This window comes from Medicago truncatula, chromosome 7 (genome assembly GCF_003473485.1).
Source record: "Medicago truncatula cultivar Jemalong A17 chromosome 7, MtrunA17r5.0-ANR, whole genome shotgun sequence".
Taxonomy (NCBI): domain Eukaryota; kingdom Viridiplantae; phylum Streptophyta; class Magnoliopsida; order Fabales; family Fabaceae; genus Medicago; species Medicago truncatula.
The window spans coordinates 20,702,912-20,714,355 of NC_053048.1; positions in this window are offsets into that span (position 1 = coordinate 20,702,912).

Sequence of the window (11,444 nt, forward strand, 5' to 3'; positions counted from 1 at the left end):
GATGATCCTCGCCTCGCGAGTGATGAACTTCATCGCTCGCCACGCGAGCCCCTTTCCTTCACCTCGCGAGTTGTTTGGTGCAACTCGCCATGGCGAGCAACCTTTCCTCGCCTCGCGAGCTTAGGCAGAGTGCATGTCATATTTTGTGTTTCGACCTTTTTAGTTGAATCTTGTAAGCCTTTGAGTACCTGAACATACCTAGCATTGATTAGGAATGAATGTAGGATCAGAGGGAACCCAGAACAACCTTAGTTTGGGAGTTGATTGGTACTCGCCATGGCGAGTAAGAACTCTCGCCTCGCGAGTACAACCAGAATGTAGTTTCCTGAGTGTTTGTGCGATCTGTGTCGCACTTGTTGATCAAGAGTGAACCCCTAACTGGTAATGAGACCTAGTGATGTCGTTTAATGCAGACTGTAGAGTTGTTTAAGTTATATTAATAATAATTGAATATGAACTATTGTATTGTATATTCATGCAAGATAAGAAGATGTGATAATGATACAAATTATGTACTTTGATATAATGATATCATCTTGTTATGTGACCTGTTTATGCTGCTTCCGTTATTTAACTAAGTGCATAATTATATGATGAAGTTTAGCTCCAAATTATTGGATGCATGTTGATAAGTGATTACGATGTTTTGTTCATATGTGTCCATGCATAGCATATCATTGAGCTTAGTCCTCACCACGAAAATTAGGAGCTTTGTCCTCCGCACGTTTTATAGGAGCTTTGTCCTCCGCACGATTAAAGTATATTAATACTTATGATGACGATTGGTACCACATGCATATAAGGAGTCTAGGAGCATTGTCACATTGTCATGATTAAGATGCCTTGTTGATGATGAATGGATATGTGATTACGTGATAAGTGTTCATTGATTATGTTATGTTGTTTATAATGATTGGATATATGATTACGTGATAACTGTTTAGCATTTATGCAAAGTTAATAATGGAATGATTATGATGTTAATTTATGATTCGCAATAACATTGATTAATGTTATTTTATTATGAAATCTCACCCCTTCTGCTTGAAAATGTTGCCCTTCGTATGGGTAACTTGCAGGTGATCGTGCTTAGTGTGCAGTTGCCGTCGTGAGTGGCCTTGCCTTCACTGTGTCGTCTAGGTCGCTCTGATACGTAACGGGATGGGGTTTAATGCTATAACATGCTTCATTCTTTTACGTGAACTGCCATGATAATTTATGCTTTGATAAACTCTTTTGAGATACTTGTTGGGCCTGCGTGCCAAAACGTTTATGATTTTCTGCTGCTATGTTAAAGATATTTGTGAAGGTTAAATTATCATTTAACTGTTTTTTGGATTACGTTTCTATGTGATATCCCGTTTATGGTTTTTACTCTGATAATTGTTTATGAAATTTGTATATTGGGAAAACGGGGTGTTACAATTGGTATCAGAGCAGGTCGGTCCGTCCGGTCAATTAGAGAGTCGTGTCGAGTCTTAGTAATATTTATATTACTATCTTATGTTGTTGTTGCTACTTTTGTAGAATATAGAAATGGCTGGAAGGAATGATGCTGCGTTAGCTGCTGCTCTACAAGCTGTTGCCCAAGCTGTGGGACAACAACCTAACGTGAATGCTGGTGCGAATGCTGAAGCTAGGATGTTGGAGACGTTCATGAAGAAGAACCCTCCGACTTTCAAAGGACGTTATGACCCTGATGGAGCCCAGACGTGGCTTAAGGAGCTTGAGAGGATTTTCCGGGTTATGCAGTGCACGGAGGATCAGAAAGTGCGGTTTGGTACTCATCAGCTGGCCGAGGAAGCTGATGACTGGTGGGTTGCTCTTCTGCCTACCCTTGGGCAGGAGGGAGCTGTTGTGACTTGGGCTGTTTTCAGGAGAGAGTTCCTGAGAAGATACTTTCCGGAAGATGTTCGCGGGAAGAAGGAGATCGAGTTCCTTGAGCTGAAGCAAGGAAACATGTCTGTGACAGAGTATGCTGCCAAGTTTGTGGAGCTGTCAAAGTTCTATCCGCACTATACTGCAGAGAATGCTGAGTTCTCGAGATGTATCAAGTTCGAGAATGGTCTGAGGCCCGACATCAAGAGGGCGATTGGATACCAACAGCTGAGAGTTTTTCAGGATTTGGTTAATAGCTGCAGGATCTATGAGGAGGATACCAAGGCTCACTACAAGGTAGTGAATGAAAGGAAGGGCAAGGGACAGTAGAGTCGTCCTAAGCCGTACAGTGCCCCCGCTGACAAAGGTAAACAGAAGATGGTCGATGTTAGGCGGCCTAAGAAGAAGGATGCTGCAGAGATTGTGTGCTTCAATTGTGGTGAGAAAGGCCACAAGAGCAACGTCTGCCCTGAGGAAATCAAGAAGTGTGTTCGGTGTGGCAAGAAAGGTCATGTTGTAGCTGATTGCAATCGTACTGACATTGTGTGCTTTAATTGCAATGGAGAGGGTCACATTAGTTCACAGTGTACTCAGCCTATGAGGGCGCCGACTACTGGTAGGGTCTTTGCTTTGACTGGGACTCAGACAGAGAATGAGGATCGTTTGATCAGAGGTACTTGCTATATTAATAATACTCCTTTAGTTGCTATTATTGATACTGGTGCTACGCATTGTTTTATTGCTTTCGATTGTGTTTCTGCTTTGGGTCTTGATTTGTCTGATATGAATGGAGAGATGGTTGTCGAAACTCCAGCTAAGGGTTCGGTGACTACTTCTCTCGTATGTTTGAAATGTCCTTTGTCTATGTTTGGTCGTGATTTTGAAATGGATTTAGTTTGTCTACCTTTGAGTGGTATGGATGTGATTTTGGGTATGAACTGGTTAGAGTACAACCACGTTCTTATTAATTGTTTTAGCAAGTCAGTGCATTTCTCTTCCGTCGAAGAGGAAAGTGGTGCGGAGTTTTTATCTACTAAGCAGCTGAAGCAACTGGAACGCGATGGTATCTTGATGTTTTCATTGATGGCTTCTTTATCTGTTGAGAATCAAGCAGTGATTGGCAGGTTACCGGTGGTGTATGAATTTCCTGAAGTTTTTCCAGATGAGATCCCTGATGTGCCTCCAGAGAGAGAAGTTGAGTTTTCTATTGATCTTGTTCCTGGAACGAAGCCGGTCTCGATGGCACCTTATCGTATGTCTGCTTCTGAGTTATCTGAGTTGAAGAAACAGTTGGAAGACTTGCTTGAGAAGAAGTTTGTTAGACCGAGTGTTTCACCTTGGGGAGCGCCGGTTTTGTTAGTAAAGAAGAAAGATGGTAGTATGCGGTTGTGTATTGATTATCGGCAGTTGAACAAGGTAACTATCAAGAATAGGTATCCACTTCCGAGAATTGATGATTTGATGGATCAGCTAGTGGGTGCACGAGTTTTCAGCAAGATTGATTTGAGGTCAGGTTATCACCAGATTAAAGTAAAGGATGAGGATATGCAGAAGACAGCTTTCAGAACGCGTTATGGTCACTATGAATATAAAGTTATGCCTTTTGGAGTTACCAATGCACCTGGAGTGTTTATGGAGTATATGAATCGCATCTTCCATGCATTTTTGGATCGGTTTGTGGTTGTGTTTATCGACGATATTTTGATTTACTCCAAGACTGAAGAAGAACATGCTGAGCATCTGAAGATTGTTTTGCAAGTATTGAAAGAGAAGAAACTTTATGCTAAATTGTCTAAGTGTGAATTCTGGTTGAAAGAAGTGAGTTTTCTAGGCCATGTTATTTCTGGTGATGGTATTGCAGTGGATCCGTCTAAAGTTGAAGCGGTATCACAGTGGGAGACTCCAAAGTCCGTTACTGAGATTAGAAGTTTCTTGGGTTTAGCTGGTTACTATAGAAGGTTTATTGAAGGATTTTCTAAGTTAGCTCTTCCGCTAACGCAGTTGACTTGTAAAGGTAAAACTTTTGTGTGGGACGTTCATTGTGAGAAAAGTTTCGGTGAATTGAAGAAGCGTTTGACGACTGCCCCAGTGTTAATTTTGCCGAAGTTAGATGAACCTTTTGTGGTTTATTGTGATGCGTCCAAGTTGGGTTTAGGAGGTGTACTTATGCAAGAAGGTAAAGTGGTAGCTTATGCTTCAAGACAGTTGAGAGTTCATGAGAAGAATTATCCTACGCATGATCTCGAGTTGGCGGCCGTAGTCTTTGTATTGAAGATATGGAGACATTACTTGTATGGTTCGAGATTTGAGGTGTTTAGTGATCACAAGAGTTTGAAGTATTTGTTCGATCAGAAGGAATTGAATATGAGACAGCGAAGATGGCTCGAATTGTTGAAAGATTATGACTTTGGTTTGAATTATCATCCAGGTAAAGCTAATGTTGTTGCAGATGCCTTGAGTAGGAAGACATTGCATATGTCCGCCATGATGGTCAGAGAGTTCGAATTGCTTGAACAGTTTAGAGATATGAGTTTGGTTTGCGAATGGTCACCTCAGAGTGTGAAACTGGGTATGCTGAAGATTGATAGTGAATTTCTGAAAAGTATCAAGGAAGCACAGAAAGTTGATGTAAAGTTTGTGGACTTGTTGATTGCTAGAGATCAGACTGAAGACAGTGATTTTAAAATCGATGATGTAACACCCCGTTTCCCAAAATCAATTTAATTATAATTATAAAATCAGAGTACCACATTAAACGGCATGTCACACTACAATATATAAATTCTTAAATAGATTAAAACTATTTAACATCATCCTTCATTAAACTGCAGCGGAAAATTCTTTAAATTAAACTCCATTATCCAAAATAATCTTGGCATTAAGCCGCAACATAAAAATCAACGATAAACATGGACTACGTTAACTTGTTCCAAAATTTGATACATAGGTAGAAATTTAAACTATAAATCCCATCCCACGCATCAGAGTCCTAGACACATTGAGCCACCACCAACTACTCATGATCACCTGCAAGTTACCCATAGGAAGGGCAACATTTTCAAGCAGAAGGGGTGAGATTCACAACAAAATATAGATAAAGAATACATCAATTGAATCTAACACCCTATCATAATTCATCCACATCATTATTAATTTCGTAACATCATTTTCGCATATTATTAATAATATTAACTCATACACCTCTCAACAATATATGCAACTTATCACCACTCCACTAAGACTCCTCTAAACTCCCATGCATGTGGTACCATAAATCAGGGCCGTGACCCACACCGCTGTCGAATGGTTAAAGCATTCTCAACAGGACATAAGTCCTCACCACTACACCACTTTGAGTAACTAGTACTCCACCACTTTGAACGACTAAGCATTCCAGAGCCGAAGCTCTCCCACTGTTATGTTAATGCAACTAATCCCCATAGAGTATATCTACATACCAACCAACCTAGACATATACATATATATGATTCACCAACCAACTTACACCTTTAAGGGAATTTAATTATATACAACACACATCAGTCAGCATCCATTCATCAAAACCAACTAAGCATCCAGGGAAATATATATCAGCATACAAGCCATGCAATAATTCAACAAAATACACAATCCAAACAACAACAGAAATTAACCAACCAAATACAGGGCAGCTCGCCTCGCGAGCTCATCTACTCGCTATGGCGAGCTCAGAAAAACAGGTACTCGCCATGGCGAGTTGGAGGCGAACTCGAGGCGAACAGAAATATGGTGCTCTCGGGAAAAATGACATTTTTCTCACTCAAACCTCAATTCTAAACTCCCTAATCATCTTTTACACTTAAAACTTGCTCTAGTCCTCTTAAAAATCATCTAGGTACACGAAACTACCCAAAATACGGCTTATAACAACTTTTTCAAAATCCAGATTTTCACAAGGCTACTCGCCATGGTGAGCTGTATCACTCGCGAGGCGAGCGATGAAGTTGTTCACTCGCTATGGCGAGCAATGGCTACTCGCGAGGCGAGCGATGAACTCCTGTACGGGCAGAATGCAGGTTTTTCCCAAAAATCCCATTTTTCCTCAAATCACTCCCCAAATTAGTTTACAGATATGCAATGAAAGGTTTTATGCACCCAGAACCCATTTCTACCCTCAATTCCATGATTTCTACACCCAAAACTCCTTAATCAACAAAAACCTAATTTCTCCCAAATCCTCACATAAACCTGTTAGAACACAATCAACATTCAGAATCTATATAATTGCGGTAAACCTCACCCTTACCTTAGAATTGCAGAATAAACACAGCAGCAAATGGTTCCTAGGCTCCTCTCCCTTGTTCTTGGTTTTCTCCCAAACTAGACTGTTTTCACGTAAAACAGTTTTCTCTATTTTTCTTTCCTTTTCTCAATTCCCAAAATGTAACCTCCCACTCCCTAATTAGCAATTAACTCCCTACTAATTATGTTAATTATTTCATAACCCCCAAAATAATAATTAATCCTATTCTTATATTATTTTAATTATTTAATAAAATAATCATATAATAAATAAATATACACTACATAAATCACCAAAAATCACATAAATGACACCACACAATTAAAAATAATTAAATAAAAATTAGAGTGTTACAGATGATCAAGGTGTGTTGAGATTCCGAGGAAGAATTTGTATCCCAGACAATGAAGAGATTAAGAAGATGATTCTTGAAGAGAGTCATAGAAGTAGCTTGAGTATTCATCCGGGAGCTACGAAGATGTATCATGATTTAAAGAAGATTTTCTGGTGGTCTGGTTTGAAACGAGATGTGGAACAGTTTGTGTATTCCTGTTTAGTTTGTCAGAAGTCGAAAGTTGAGCATCAGAAACCTGCTGGAATGATGGTACCTTTAGACGTGCCAGAATGGAAATGGGATAGTATATCGATGGATTTTGTGACGAGTTGCCAAATACTCCTAGAGGGAACGACGCAATTTGGGTTATTGTTGATAGATTGACGAAGTCGGCTCATTTTCTACCGATTAATATTAGTTTCCCTGTTGCCCAGTTGGCAGAGATTTATATCAAGGAGATTGTGAAGTTGCATGGTGTTCCTTCGAGCATTGTGTCAGATAGAGATCCAAGATTTACTTCTAGATTTTGGAAAAGTTTGCAAGAGGCCTTGGGTTCGAAGTTGAGATTGAGTTCGGCGTATCATCCACAGACAGATGGTCAGTCGGAGAGGACAATTCAGTCGCTAGAGGATTTGTTGAGAATTTGTGTTCTTGAGCAAGGAGGAACTTGGGATAGTCATCTTCCGTTGATCGAGTTCACTTATAATAATAGTTATCATTCTAGTATTGGAATGGCACCGTTCGAGGCCTTGTATGGTCGGAGATGCAGAACCCCGTTGTGTTGGTTTGAATCAGGAGAAAGAGTGGTCTTAGGACCAGAGATTGTTCAGAAAACTACTGAGAAAGTTCAGATGATCCAAGAGAAAATGAAGGCGTCGCAGAGTCGACAAAAGAGTTATCATGATAAGCGTAGAAAAGATCTTGAATTCCAAGAAGGAGACCACGTGTTTTTGAGAGTCACTCCTATGACTGGTGTAGGACGTGCTTTGAAGTCAAAGAAGTTGACCCCGAAGTTCAATGGTCCGTATCAGATATTGGAAAGAGTTGGAACGGTGGCTTACCGAGTGGGTTTACCGCCGCATCTTGCGAATTTGCACAACGTTTTCCATGTGTCGCAACTTCGAAAGTATGTTCCGGATCCATCTCATGTGATCCAAAGTGACGATGTGCAAGTTAGAGACAACCTTACGGTAATGACTTTACCGGTAAGGATTGATGATCGTAAAGTGAAGACGTTGAGGGGCAAGGAGATACCTCTCGTGAGAGTCGTTTGGACGGGAGCGACTGGTGAAAGCTTGACGTGGGAGCTTGAGAGTAAGATGCTGGAGTCTTATCCAGAATTGTTTGCTTGAGGTAAATTTTCGAGGACGAAAATCTTTTAAGTGGGGGAGAGTTGTAACGCCCACTTTCGTTTAATCGTTTATTTAATCGAGTTTAGGTGATTATATTATATTTATATAATATATGTATGATTTTGATATGTTTTGATGATTTGTGGTGATTTTGGTGATTTGATTGATGACGTGTTAAGTTATGAGTTTTGGAGGATTTGATAAGATTAGAGAATTTATTTTATTGTTAAATAAAATAAAGATTTGAAAAATATTTAGTTGAGGGCTGTTTTGATATTTTAGATAGTTTTGGGGGAGAAAGTGAGATAAGATAAGTTATTAGAAAGAGATATAAATAGGAGAGGACCTAATATTTTAGAAACTCATTGTACGTGAAAACTTTTGGAAAAAGGGAGAAAAGCTTAAGGAGAAGCTAGAGACCAAGAGTGCTGCGATTTTCTTCATTCAAGGTAAGGGTGAGACTAATAATTCAATAGCATTGATTGTTGTAATTCTGATGATTAATTGACAAAGTTAGGATTGATTTAGAGAAGTTTTGGAATTAGGTCAAAACCCTAAAAATTGATGATCAAACGGTAAAACTTGTTTAGATTGATGTAAGAACCGTCCTTTAACCTTAGAACATGTTTAGGATGGATTATGGAATCAAAATTAGGCTTTGAACCATGTTGTGTGATGGATTTTTGAGAAAAACCCTAGTCTGCCCGTGCTTCTGTTCATCGCTCGCCACGGCGAGTGATGATCCTCGCCTCGCGAGTGATGAACTTCATCGCTCGCCACGCGAGCCCCTTTCCTTCACCTCGCGAGTTGTTTGGTGCAACTCGCCATGGCGAGCAACCTTTCCTCGCCTCGCGAGCTTAGGCAGAGTGCATGTCATATTTTGTGTTTCGACCTTTTTAGTTGAATCTTGTAAGCCTTTGAGTACCTGAACATACCTAGCATTGATTAGGAATGAATGTAGGATCAGAGGGAACCCAGAACAACCTTAGTTTGGGAGTTGAGTGGTACTCGCCATGGCGAGTAAGAACTCTCGCCTCGCGAGTACAACCAGAATGTAGTTTCCTGAGTGTTTGTGCGATCTGTGTCGCACTTGTTGATCAAGAGTGAACCCCTAACTGGTAATGAGACCTAGTGATGTCGTTTAATGCAGACTGTAGAGTTGTTTAAGTTATATTAATAATAATTGAATATGAACTATTGTATTGTATATTCATGCAAGATAAGAAGATGTGATAATGATACAAATTATGTGCTTTGATATAATGATATCATCTTGTTATGTGACCTGTTTATGCTGCTTCCGTTATTTAACTAAGTGCATAATTATATGATGAAGTTTAGCTCCAAATTATTGGATGCATGTTGATAAGTGATTACGATGTTTTGTTCATATGTGTCCATGCATAGCATATCATTGAGCTTAGTCCTCACCACGAAAATTAGGAGCTTTGTCCTCCGCACGTTTTATAGGAGCTTTGTCCTCCGCACGATTAAAGTATATTAATACTTATGATGACGATTGGTACCACATGCATATAAGGAGTCTAGGAGCATTGTCACATTGTCATGATTAAGATGCCTTGTTGATGATGAATGGATATGTGATTACGTGATAAGTGTTCATTGATTATGTTATGTTGTTTATAATGATTGGATATATGATTACGTGATAACTGTTTAGCATTTATGCAAAGTTAATAATGGAATGATTATGATGTTAATTTATGATTCGCAATTACATTGATTAATGTTATTTTATTATGAAATCTCACCCCTTCTGCTTGAAAATGTTGCCCTTCGTATGGGTAACTTGCAGGTGATCGTGCTTAGTGTGCAGTTGCCGTCGTGAGTGGCCTTGCCTTCACTGTGTCGTCTAGGTCGCTCTGATACGTAACGGGATGGGGTTTAATGCTATAACATGCTTCATTCTTTTACGTGAACTGCCATGATAATTTATGCTTTGATAAACTCTTTTGAGATACTTGTTGGGCCTGCGTGCCAAAACGTTTATGATTTTCCGCTGCTATGTTAAAGATATTTGTGAAGGTTAAATTATCATTTAACTGTTTTTTGGATTACGTTTCTATGTGATATCCCGTTTATGGTTTTTACTCTGATAATTGTTTATGAAATTTGTATATTGGGAAAACGGGGTGTTACAGGAGTCATAGAAAATAATATGAAAATAAGAAAACAAAGAACAATTCAACAAAAAATTTGAGTTTATAGAGACTTTCATAAATCCCATCAAAAACAAAAAATGAAGGAATTTGAAGTAATATAGATTGTATAAAAAATATATAATGAAAGAAAATGACATCCAATAACTAAATTTTAAGATAAAAAATTAAACAAATGACATTCAAAAATAAAAAAAAAATAAAAAAAGTTTATCATAACCATGGGACTTGCGAGTGAGCCTGCACTGAGTTAGATCATCGTATTAGGCCAATACCAACCATATAAGTGAGATTGACACCACATCTTTACACAAAATCTAAAGACCTTAGTTATATGAGTCATCACACTTATTTTCTATTCAAAATCTACTATTAAATTCAAAGTAGAACGTAAACTCACACTTGACTCATTAACATCGCTTTAAGGTGTTTTCTCTCTATAAAATCAAAAAATACAAATATTAATAGCATCTAAACTAGGCACAAGATATGCAAATAAGAGATAAAAACAAATATAACATGTACCAACATTTTTTTTAAATGATAACACATAGCTGTTATAATTTAATAAGGAAGCAAAAATTAGTAGAATCGATGTCTATATTCAAGATAGGAAACAACATTTAAAGGTCAAAGGTAAAGCAAAACCTTTTCGTTTTTCTCTATAAGAAATGATGTGGTGGTGTATAAAAAACATTGATTAAGTTCATATTATTTGTTTCTATAAAAAGGTTCAAATAATTTGGTACCGGAATGGCTCTGCTAGGGTTCCAAACCTAGTTGTGCGCTGTATTCATTTTGATCACCGTTCATGGTTTTCCATCTTTCAAAGCCACTAACTATTATTGGTTTTCTTTCATTTGCTGTAATCGGTGGTCAACACATTAGAAAATTGGCATTTTATAATTCCATTTGGTAATTCATTTGCGAAGGTGCTACTATATCATTCCACCAACTACAAGAAGATAGGTTCTGCAATTTCACGTGTAGGGTTTGCGATTTTTGTTTCCCTCATCTCTTCTCGTTGATTGTTGCTTCAAGGCTCTATGTCATGCGGTTCGATTGGCAGACAGAATTAGCATCACCGGCCTCTCTACCGTCAGTTCCGGGACGTATCGTTCCAAAAGCAGCAGCCTCTACTTCGGCTACATTTGCACAATTGACCGCCCCACCAAAATCCTTTGCGGCTGCAGTAGGGGGTTCTCGCTCTCCTCCGACGGCAGAACCTCCTTATCCGGTACCTTGCATTAAAGGTGATTATACGCCAGGATGAATATGTTAAAGGTCTAGAAAATTGTCAATATGCATTACGTGGGAGAGTAACCTTGTCTAAAGGCGACAAACCTTACACCGCTCGTGATTTAGCTTCCAAACTTGGCAAGATCTGGAAGATTGTCCATCAATGGAAGATGGTTCCT